Source organism: Rhinolophus sinicus, chromosome 1 (genome assembly GCF_057876585.1).
Source record: "Rhinolophus sinicus isolate RSI-liver-muscle chromosome 1, RSI-T2T, whole genome shotgun sequence".
Classification (NCBI taxonomy): Eukaryota; Metazoa; Chordata; class Mammalia; order Chiroptera; family Rhinolophidae; genus Rhinolophus; species Rhinolophus sinicus.
In genome coordinates, this window is record NC_142501.1 from 125474911 (window position 1) to 125487682 (window position 12772).

A 12772-nucleotide genomic window follows, 5' to 3' on the forward strand; every position below is an offset into this window, starting at 1 on the left:
TGATTGTGTTACTTTCAATCTCTTCCTACTATGATTGTATTACTTTTGATCTCTCCCTTTATGTCGATCAATATTTTCTTCATATATTTAGGTGCTTCTATGTGGGGTGCATACATGTTTACAACTGTTATATCCTCTTCTTGGATTGATCCTTTTATCATTATGTAATGTCCCTCTTTGTGCCTTATTATAGCTTCTTTATAGTCTCAGAGCACACCGAGTCCAGCTGCTGCCCTCCTGGAACCAGCGTACCTCTGAGAGTTGTCCAAGAAAGAGTGCAATGCAGGCAGGGGTGGCTGCTCACTGAGAAAGTGCCTCAGGTGTTTCATGAGTTGTCTGGGGCAGCATCCAGGGAGTCACTAGGATGGAGCGAGCATAGTTTACCAGGCCAGTGCAGGTTCATATGTGGTCATTTGGGGGAGGGTTCAACACAGGAAAGATGGTGCCTGCTCACTGGCTGCACAGGAACAAAATTCCGCACAGGGAAAATTGTGACTGTCCCTCTCGTTCTTGTCCTGAAGCCACATAACTCAGTATCTCCCTGTATATTTCTGATGCCTCCTGAGTCACTGTCCCTAGCCATAGCCCAGGGTAAGTGCCTGAGAGTGAGTTTGTGCGTGGGCCCTTTATGAGGACATCTGGATTTCCCGCAGCTTTATGCTCCACTTAGACTGTCAGAATCCCCTCTGTTTTTCTCAGACAGATGTTGTGGGGGCTTCTCATGCCATCACCAGTACTCTAGGCTGGGTAGCTGGGTGTGGGGCTGGGGTCTCTCACTCCAGGAAGGAGCTCTGTGGCGGAGATATCCCTCCTAACTCTCAACTGCCACATGAAGTTTTGGGACCGGCCCGTTTCTCATTTCTCCCCCTCCTACCAGTCATATTGTGGCTTCTTCTTTACATCTTTAGTTATAAAACATCTGTTCAGGTAGCTTTAGGTGGTTCTCCAGGTTGATTGTTCTCTAGCTTATGGTTGATGTGGAACACAGTTTGGGCTTTGTGGCAAAGCTGCTCAAAGCAGGAGCTCAGGTTGGTCATCTTCTCTTGCCCCTCACAAGTGATGTCTGTCTGGTCTGGATCAATCTAGGGCTTCATTTGTCTTCTCTCTTCCCCTCACATGGCTAATGCCAGCAATGCAACCCTGGAGTGCAGGAGCAGTGAGCCTGATGCAGTGACATTGACGCACAGAAGAATCGGGCCATCCCACCTTCCAGCCATCCAGTAAAATAGATTTTAAGATCATGTACTTTTGACAATAATATATACCTGCATAAGCACCACCCAAGTGAAGATGTATAGAATTTTTGTCTGTCAAGAAAATCTTCTGGTATTCCTTTGCAATCAAATCCTCCCACCCCTTGTGCCAGGTAATTACTGATCTGATTTTGTCACTATAGATATTTGTTCTAGAATGTCATATAAATGGAATCATATAGTACATGCTCTTTTGTGTCTGGGCTTTTTGCTAAGTGTAATGTCTGTAAGATTGGTCTATTTGTCACATCTACCAGTAATTTCTTCCTTTTCATTGCTGAGTTGTATTCCGTTGGAAAGCCCAAGATATTTGCTTAATCACTAATTGGGCAGGACTCAACATTGAAATTCTGTTTCCCCTGTGAATCTTGTTGGAAGCTTGCTTTTGGGCTTTGCTAAGTGGGGTCTAGAATACATCTTATTCTTAGGGGTCAGCAATTTTTTTCCTTAAGTATCCAGATAGTAAATATTTGGGGATTTTTGAGCTACATATGGTCTCTGTCACATATTCCCCTTATTTTTTTTTAACCAAACCTTACATATGTTTAAAAAGTTCTTAGCTCACTAGGCATATAAAAACAGGCTGCAAGTAGGATATGGTTTTCAGGCTGTAGTTTGTCAGTTCCTGCCTTGGGTCAGTGCCAGACAATAGAAATTTCTGTGATGATATTTGCAGCTGAGCTGTCTATTATGGTAGCCACTGGGCACATGTGGTTATTGAGAACAGAACTCTAACATGAATTTGAAAAACTATTTGTGAACAACTTCAAGAAAAAACATAAGAGAGACAGAGACTATATTAAACAAGGGTGATACATTCAAAGATGATACCAAAATAAGTACTGCAAAAATTGTACAGGCTATTATATTTCTTTGATTCAGTTTCTGGTCTGCTAGATGAATAAAATGCAGCAATCCTAATACATGACATTTTGGAAAGCCTTTCATAATAGCCTCATGTCAAAATGGAGAAATTAGATTTAATTAAGGACAGTTAAAGATTCTTAATTGGTAATTGGTTGTAGCAATCAGATCAAAGCTTTGGTACTGTGAATACCAATTCATGATGTGCTATTAGTTGCTGTGCTATCCAATAAGCAAGCACTAGCCACATGTAGCTATATAAATGTAAATGTAAATTAATTAAAGTTAAATTAATTTCTGTTCCTCAGCTGCAATAGCCACATTTCAAATGCTCAGTAACTACATGTGGCTTGTGGCTGCCACATTGGATAACAAAGATTTGGAACATTTCTATTATCATAGAGAGCTTCATTGGACAGCACTGCCAGAGAGAGGTCTCTAGAAGGCACCAGAAAGCACTCTGTCCTTAATTATGTTCTCCAGCATTTTTACCATCACTTAGACAAAGATTACACAGATAAAGAGAATGTGATTATATAATTTATAGATTTATAGACAAAGCTGGGAAGGAAAATAAATATAAAATGACTGAATCAGCTTCCCAAAAGATTTTGACAGCATCTTTGGAGTAATAGTATCTCAAACTGTTAATTAATTAATACATAGTGTATGAAAAATCTGTTTCTTGGCTGAAAAAAGTAACTAATTCTTTGTGAGTCAAAATGCATCTCAGCTTATTAAAGGCTCTGAGAAATCCTAGATTAAGTCAATATGTTTGATTTTCTTTATTAACCTAGAGAGATGTATTAGACCTAAAAAGATAAAGTTTAACAAGTATAAAAGGAAAACCCTGCCTTTTAGGTATTTATATTATTTGTTGGAAATACAGGAATAGTGAGATCTAGCCTGGAAGCTGCCTGTGTGTAAAGGGCTTGGGGATTTTAGCCAATTACAGACTCAGTAGAGTCAGTAATGTAATTCCCTCCTCTCCTGGCAAGAAGCTATTTTGGTTTAGGCTACACCCATACCTGTGTAGTGCCTATACCTGAAGAGGTAACACTGTTATTTAATTCAGTTGTGAGTGCTTTGTTGGCCCTTCCTAAGCAGCTTCATGTTCATTCCTTATGGTGGAGTTTCTCAGGAATTTTCATGAAAAGAAAGGGCATGGCAAAAAAAAAGTGAACAATCACTGTGTGACAGAGAGAGCTTACACATGGAAATATTTGGCTTAAAATCTCAAATTCACAATTTGTTAAAGTTATTTACCATAGCAAGTGTCCCAACCCTCTAGGTCTCAGTTTCCTTAACTAAACAATACTAGATACTGTTTTATAGTATTATCCTCAGGGATAACTGTACTCAAGAGTACAGAAAGAAAGGGTTATGTGAGATAAATATTTCTTTTTATACAAAACTGGGGTAACCAGGTGGGAAACTTGAAGAGCTGTAAGGTGTTTCACCTCTTGCCTAACACAGTGTTTCAGGTTGCCGGCTCCAGGAGAAGAAGGCCAAGTTCATCTACCACTCTTACCATCTGTATGACCTTGAACATGCTACTTAAGTGCTCTGGGCCTGTTTTCACGTGTGTGAAAGAGGAATGAAGTAGAATGTGCCTCATAGGGCTGTTGTGGGCTAACATAGTTATCTCACGCGTGGCAGTTGGACAGAGCCTAGTCCAAACAGCTAGTGCCTAACGGAGGTTTTAGCTGTTATTTCACAGTTAAGCTGAAGCCTAGCCTTACTGTTGGCTCACTCTCGTGTCCTCCACTTATTGATATTCCTTCTATACTAATTTCTTTCAACCAAAAAAATACATACCTGTTCTCTAAAGCTAGAAAGAGATTTCTTGTTAACAAAAATTGTTGACTTAAAATAATAGCCCTCTATGTTTACCATGTGGGTAACACTATCATCATAAGTTATCTAGAGAAAAAAATAGGTCTAGTCTCTAATTGGAAAGTTTGTAGTAACATCTAAAAGGAAGGGAGGCAGGGAGGCAGGTGGGAATAGCTCTTTCCCTGCCGCCGGGGTGTAGCGGGAAGGCTGAGACTTGGGTACATTCAGGATTCGGCTCCACTGCCATCGCCGAGGGACGCCTGGCTGCGGGAGGTGGAATGGACATTAATACTGCTTTACAAGAGGTGCCGAAGATGGCCTCGCAGGTGGAACTCGGGAAGCTGCCAAAGCCCTAGACAAGCGCAAGCCCATCTTTGTGTGCTTGCATCCTTCTGAAAGCATTTTAATGAAGCACAGTTTCAAAATAATCATCCTGTACAGTACTTTGTTGCCTCCTTGACCCTATCTCCCTGTAGAACTTGGTCAGGTCAACTCAGAGAGAGGGAACTGGTTAACAGAAATCAGTTTATTATAGTTCAGAAGCAGTGTGATAGTAAATCTATCCCACTTTGGTGGAATATGTTATCTCTTTCCCCAAAGAGTGCTTTCCCTTAAACCTAGCACTGCACATTTAGATCATGAACATTCAATAGTTCATTCACCAACCATTTGTTAAGTCATTACTATGTGCTAAGTGTTAGGGATACTAACAAGAGTAAGATCAAATCACTATTTTCAGGGAACTCAAAGTGTAGATGGGGGCAATACATAGGCCAACAGATAATTACAGTAGTTATAAGATAAAATGATCACGCGGAGATACACGTGAGGCCAAGTTTATATGTGGATTTTTATAATTTTCTGAATTATATGAATAAATTGCAGTTGTCTCACACTTTTACCCTTAAATACTTCAGTGTTTATTTCCTAAGAACAAGGGCCATCTGTTATATTACACTCATCAAAATTAGGAAATTAAAATTAATACAATGCTATTATCTAATCTCAACACTTTACATTTTACCAATTGTCCCAATACTGTCTTTCATAGCTTAAAATAATTTTCTGGGCCAGGATCCAAACCAACATTTAAGTATCATGCCTCTTTAGTTTCTCGTTTGGAACAGTTTCTCATTCTGTTTTCTCTGTCATGACTTGGACAGTTTTGAAGCGTATAGTCCAGTTGATTTGTAGAATGTTTCTCAATTTGGGTTTATCTGATACATCCTCACAATTAGATTAAAGTAATGCATTATTGTCAAGAATGTAAGAATTTATGTGTTTTCAGTGCATCGTAACAGAAGGTATAAAATATCTGTTTGTCCCCTTATTGTTGATGTTAATTTTGTAGCCTTGATTACACCTAGTGCCTGCTAATTTTTGCCAGTGTAGTTTCTACTTTTTCCTCTGTTATTTGTGGAGAGATACTTTGAGATTGTATAGGTATTCCATTGGAATTCTACTGTAATGGATATCTACTATAAAGAACTTCTGCTTTTTCCCATCAATTAAATAATTCACTTATGTAAGTAAGTATGGATTCATGGTTTTTGTTTTATACAATCTGTTATAATCTGTTATGGGCTGAATTGTATCCCTGACAATTCATATGTAGATGTACTACCCCCAGTACTTCAGGATATGACTGTATTTGGAGAGAGAGTCTTTAAAGTGGTGATTAAGTTAAAATGAGTCATCCAATATGACTGGTGTCTTTATAAGAAGAAGAGATTAGGACACAGACGTGCGCAAGGGAAGGCTACAGGAAGATGTAAGGGAGAGATGGCCATCTACAAGCCAAGGACAAAGGTGTCAGAAGAAATCAACCCTCCTGACACCTTGATCTCAGACTTCTAGCCTTCAGAATTGTGAGAAGATAAGTTTCTGTTGTTTAGGTCACCCAGTCGATAGTATTTTGGCAACCCTAGAAAACCAATATTAACCATTGCTATGATTATATATTTTGGTGCTCAAATTATTTTATATTTGGCCAGTAGGAGTCCCTTGAATCTGCCTCCTGTGTCCTTTTGAGCTGTCCCCACTATTCACTATTCCAGGAGCATTTTCTTATTTTCTGGCACAAGATGTTCCAGTCTCATCTATCTTGCACTTTCTCTACATTTGCCTCATGGTAGAATCAGCCATTTCTTCATGGAGCCCTGATTCCTTTTAGTGGAGAATGCTGTTTAGAAAAGGAGATCTTGAAATCATGTGTGTTCATTGCTACTAGGATGGTATCCATTCTAGAATCTCTCAGAAAATCTGTTTGTGCTTTCCTCTTCCCATCCCCTTCCTCCCTGCGGTGTGTCTTCAACATGCACACATACATACCATGAGCCCAGATTTTCACCTCTACTTCCAAATAACACCACAGGATCCATTTTGGTCTTCTCACTCTTCACATTTGTAACTCTCTTCTCCAACAAAGGAAACCTCTCACTCCTCATCCTCAATCCTCTAATACACCAAAAGCAGTTATGTAATCACTAATCTATCCGCTGTGATAAATAGACCTACTAACTAAAGTTCAGTATTTGTTAATAGTTCTTCTTGTCTTTAACCTGAAGATATATAGTTCAAATATTGTGGTTATGTTATTTATTTAAAAATCTGTTCGTATTTAATTTTAGCATTTTGGTCCCCATTTTTATTGGTATTTTCGTTTTTTGAATGCTAACATAATAATATGTTACAAAAGTAAAAAAAATACAAAAAAGAATTCTGAGAAAAGGGTAATTCCTACTCTATCCCTTAAAACCCTTTTCCACCCTCTTTCACTCATTTCTGTAGGTAACTAATTTCACTAGTTTGCTTGGTTTATTCATCATTTGTTTCTTTTTACGCAAATGAGTATGTGCTCTCTCTCTCTCTCTCTCTCTCTCTCTCTCTCTCTCTCTCTCTCTCTCTCTCTCTCCCCCTTCCTTTCCCTCTGTCTCTCCCTCTCTCCCTCTCTCCTTTATATTCACCCTTTTTTTCTTGCCCCAAAGATCCCACACTTTCCATGCTCTTCTCTATTTTGATTTTTCACTTAACAATATATTCTGAAAATAATTCCATATTAGTTCGTAGAGTTCTTCACACTTTCCCACAGCTGTATAGTGCTCCATTATGTAGATGTTCCATAGTTTATTTAATTATATTTGTTTTAGCTTTTATTTCTTTATTTTTTTAAACTTTTATTTATTTAAGTGTGTTTTTCCAGGACCCATGAGCTCCAAGTCAAGTAGTTGTTTCAATCTAGTTGTGGAGGGTGCAGCTCACAGCAGCACATGTGGGGAGCGAACCGGCAACCTTGTTGTTAAGAGCACAGCTCTAACCAATTGAGCTAACCTACCACCCCTGTTTTAGCTTTTATATTGTTTCTAATACGTTGTTTTCTTGCAGTTTTCTAATAGATAACCATATAATATAAATATAAAATATATAAACATGAAATAAATATATTTAAGTAAATATTTATTTATTTATTTATTATTAGAGATATATCTTCAGGAAATATCCCCAAAAGTCATATTACTGCATCAAAAGGTAAACATATATTATTTTGTTAGATATTGTGAAATCCCGTCCAGATGGGCTGTGCCATTTTGTTTTCCCACAGCCTCACTAACATAATGTGTTGTCAAGCTTTTAAATTTTGGCCAATATGATAGATGAGAAATATCTCAGCCCAGTATTTTTATGTGTATTTCTTTTATTTGTAGTGAAGGTAAATATCTTTTCAAATGGTTATGGGCTATATTTTAATTACCTATTCATGTTTTCCAGACTTTTAAATTTTGGTCATTTTCCCCTTTGACTTAATTTTTTTTCACTATAAAGTATATATAACATAAATTTTACCATTTTAGTCATTTTTAAATATGCAGTTCAGTGGTATTAAGTACATTCATATTTTTGTGCAACTGTTAGCACCATCCATCTCCAGAACTCTTTATTTTGTAGAACTGAAACTTTATACCCACTAAACAATAATTCCCCATTCTCCCTCTCCTGGCAACCATTCTACCTTCTGATTTTGACTACTTTGGGTGCCTCATATAAGTGGAATCACACAGTATTTGTTTTTTTGTGACTGGTTTATTTCAGTTAGTGTAAAGTCCTCAAGGTTTATCCATGTCCGTATCACATGTCAGAATTTCCTTCATTTTCAGGCTGAATCATATTACATTGTATGTGTCGATGGACACAGGTTGCTTCTATGTTTTAGCTATTGTAAGTAGTACTTACATGGGTGTGCAAATTTCTCTTCAGGGCCCTGCTTTCAATTCTTTTGGATATGTGGCCAGAAGTAGAATTGTTGGATCATATGGTAGGTGCATTTTTTAATTTTTTGAGAATGCTATACTGTTTTTCACAGAGGCTCTATGATTTTACATTCCTACCAACAGTACACAAGGGTTCCAATTTTGCCACATCCTTGCCAACACGTCTTTCCTTTCCTTTCCTTTCCCTTCCTTTCCCTTCCTTTCTTTTCCTTTCCTTTCCTTTCCTTTCCTTTCCTTTCCTTTCCTTTCCTTTCCTTTCCTTTCCTTTCCTTTCCTTTCCTTTCCTTTCCTTTCCTTTCCTTTCCTTTTTCCTTTCCTTTCCTTTCCTTTTTCCTTTCTTCCTTCCTTCCCTCCCTCCTTTCCTCCCTTCCTTTGATAGTAGCTACCCTAATGTACCAGGGTGAGGTGGTAGCTCATTGTGGTTTTGATTTTCATTTCTCTAATGATTAGAGATGTTAAACATCTTTTCATGTTCTTCTTGGCAATTTGTGTATCTTCTTTGGAGAAATATCCATTCAAGTCCTTTGCCCATTTTTGAATCTGGTTGTTTTTGTTGTTGAGTTTTAGAGAAGTCCTATATATTCTGGATATTAATCCCTAATCAGATATATGATTTATAAATATATTCTCCAATTCTATGAGTTGCCTCTTATTCTGGTCATAGTTTCTGTTGATATCCAAAAGTTTTCAATTTTCATGAAGTCCATTTATTTTTCTTTTGTTGCCTGTACCTTTGGTGTCGTATTCAAGAAACCTGTCAAATCTAATGTTGTGAAGCTTTTGCTCTTTGTTTTCTTCTAACAGTTTTATAGTTTTAATTCTTAAGTTTTTAGGTCTTTGATCCATTTACTTTTTATATGGTATTAGGTAAGGGTCTAACTTCACTCTTTTGCATGTGGATATCTAGTTTTACCAGCAGAGTTTGTTGAAAAGACTGTGTTTTGCCCGCCGAGGGGTCTTGGCACCCTCATGAAAATCATTTGACCATATACATCAGGGTTTATTTTTGGGCTCCCTGTTCTATTCCATTGACCTATATGTCGGTTTTTATGCCATCTTTTGATTACCATAGCTTTGCAGTAGGTTTTTAAATCAGGAACTGTGATCCCTCCAGTTTTGTTCTTCTTTTTCAAAATTGTTTTATGTATTTGTGGTCCCTTGAGATTCCATATCAATTTTTGGGTGGGTTTTTCTGTTTCTGCAAAAGACATCATTGGGATTTTGATAGACATTGCACTGAATCTGTAGATCACTTTAGATAATATTAACATTTTGACAATATTAACTCTTCCAGTCTATGAACATGGAATATCTTTCCACTTATTTATATTTTCTTAAATACTTTAAAGCAATGTTTTATAGTTTTTATTGTTCTACCTTTAAGGTTTTAAGAATCCTTTACTTATGAGGGATATTAGTGTTTTATCTGTGAGCAATGTTATAAATCTGTTCATCCAGTTACATAGTGTTTTGACTTTGCTTGTTGTATTTTTGCCATGCAAAATTTTGTAGTGAAATTTCTCTTTTGTTCATACTTTGGGATTTTGAGTCATAGTTAGAAAGTCTCTGCTACAACAAGTTAATACTAGAATTTACCGGGGGCTGGCCTGGTGGCTCAGGTGGTTGGAGCTCCATGCTCCTAATGCTGAAGGCTGCCAGAGCGATTCCCACATGATCCAGTGCCAGATGGCTCAGTTGGTTGGAGCGCGGGCTCTCAACCACAAGGTTGCCAGTTTGACTCACCAAGGAATGGTGGGCAGTGCCCTCTGCAACTAACAATGGCAGCTGGACATGGAGCTGAGCTGCACCCTCCACAACTAAGATTGAAAGGACAACAACTTGACTCAGAATAAGTCCTGGAAGTATACACCATTTCCCAATAAAGTCCTGTTCCCTTTCCCAAAATAAAAAAAACAAAACAAACAAACAAGAAAACTAGAATTTACCAATATTTTTTTCTAGAGCTTGTGTGGTTTTATTTTTATGTTGGATCTCTAATATACACGTAATTGTGTATGCTATGGGATATTGATCTGATTTCATCTTTCTCCAAATGTCTATCTAGTTGTTTCAGTGCCATTTATTAATACATCTCTTTTTTTAGTTCAGATTTAGTAATCTGAGATGTCACTTTAATTTACTAAAATTCCATGTATGGTTTACTTCTATTCTATTTCCCAATCTGTTTATTCATACATCAGTACAACACTGTTTGAATAATAGAGAATTAAAAATTTTTAATAGTTAAGTAGCTAGTTTCCTATTATACTTGTGGATTTTATTTTTCAGTTTTTCTTAATTTTGCATACATGCTTATTTTTCCACATTAACTTTGTAGCTCTATAAAGAAACGATTTTGGTATCTTCATAGGAATTGTTTTAATTTATAAATTAACTTGAGGAGACATGGCATCTTTTTGATGTTGAACCATCCTATCCAAGAACAAGGGACATCTTCCCATTTGTTCAAGACTATTTTTGTGTCTTTCAGAGGTGTTTTAAAGTTTTTCTCACATAGGTTTTGCATTTTTGTTAACTTTACTTGAAGTATTTTGTTTTCTGCTTTGCTATTTTAAATGCTTTTATTTTACCATTAAATCTAGTCTACCATGTTATTGCTTGTGTATATAAAATATATTGATTCCTATATGTTAATTTTCTGTTCTGATACTTTATTGAATTACATTGTTGCTTAAGGTCATTTTATCATTGATGCTCTGTGGTTTTTCAGAAACTCTGCAACTAGAGATAGTTTTATTTCTTTCCATGTTCCCATGCTATAATTCAGCAGTTCTCAAATCTTCTGGTCTCAGGACCCCTTTATACTCTTAAATATTTTTGAGTACCCTCAGGAATTTTGGTTGTGAGTTATATCTATTAAAATTTACCTAATGAGCATTAAGACTCAGAAAATTACACCTATTTATTAATTCATTTTAAAGTAACATGGTAAGTCCATTGCATGCTGGCATTGATATTTTTAATGAATGAATTACTTTTATTAACTTAGTGACAAGATTGACATTGTTGTGCATTTTTATAGATCTCTTTGACATCTGGCTTAATAGAAAAGAGGTGAGTATATCTGTTTCTGCAATATTTTCAATCTATTGCAATATTTTTTCTGGTTGAACTATGTAAAGATTATCTAGCTGTATAGAGATATGCAGTTGGAAAACAAAGGAATATTTTCATGACATTTTCAGAGAATTGTAGATGTTCTCCTTATAGTCCAAAACTTGAACTGTGGTAACTTCTTAATGTTTTTTATAATGTGGAATCTGAAACCAATTCAATGTATTTTTTATACTATGTTAATGAAAACCCATTAGTGTATCTTGCAGTTTGAAAAGGTCTTTTACCCATGAATAAGTTTGTTACATGTGTATTGGAAACATTGTTTCACTGTGTTATTTAAATATTTAAAATTTTAACACATTTCATTAGAAAATATTAAAAAATCACATTTGTTAAAATTATTACTGATCTCATCAGAAAAGGGTTTAATTATTGGGAAGCTGTCAAGCTCATGGTGGTAGATGTACAATTTCAAAAACTTGATTTTTCTCCTTGAAGTTTGCTTTGTGCCTTCTCTAGAAAATGTCTGCCAGATATTCAATCTCAATAACTATAATTTATCTGTCAATTTTTCTTTTATGGAAAATGGTGTTCCATAAAATAAGTGCTAACTCAGCTCACAACTGAAACAGTTATACAAATTATTTGCATTAAAACAAGCATTATAGTTCGGTGTGCAGCATAAGTCCTTTATGCTTACTTCCCCTTTCATCACAGTGAGTATTAAAAAGAACAGCACTCAAGGACTGAGATTTAATAATATTAATAATTACTGCTTACGGGCATTCTTGAGTGAAATTTTTTTCTTGTAGTGCCTGACAGTGACGTATACAATAGATATTAGTAAAGTCTGATGATGTTACCTTGATTTTAATCCCCATGCTATTGCACCATCAGTGAAAGTATCAATACGGTAGCAACAACAAGTAACATATTAGTGTTATTGGAAGAACAATCTTGACATTTCAAATCCCTTGAGATCTGGATTTTATCAGACCTTTCTCCAACTTGTCACATTATTATATGAACTTTCCTTTGTAATTTGTTAATATAGTGAACTACATTGATTAATTTTTCAAGTGTTAAACCAACCTTGCATCCCACTTGATCTGGATGTATTAGTCTCTTTATGTATTGTTAGATCTGATTTGATAAAATTTTCATTAGAATTTGTACATATACATTATGAAAGATACTGGTCTGTAGTATTCATTTTTTATTTTTGTTATTTCATGTGTTATGTGTATATTCATGAAGGGTATTGGCTTGTAGTTTCTTTTCTTGTTATTTCAGACTTTGATTCAGAGTAATGTTAACCTTAGAGGGGTGTGAAAAATAGTCCCTCCTCTTTAATTTTGTGCAAGAGTTTTTGTAGAATTGATATTAATCTTCCTTAAAAGTTTGTTAGAATGCTCTGATGAAGCCATGCATACGTGGATTTTTCTTTGTGGGAAAGTTTTAAACTACAAACTT

General features: G+C 36.1%; 1 protein-coding gene across 1 annotated transcript in view; it reads left to right on the forward strand.

Moving 5' to 3' along the window:
• Positions 1–12772, forward strand: part of GPR158 (G protein-coupled receptor 158) — a 390742-nt gene that overhangs the window by 138365 nt on the left and 239605 nt on the right. The window lies entirely within an intron of this gene.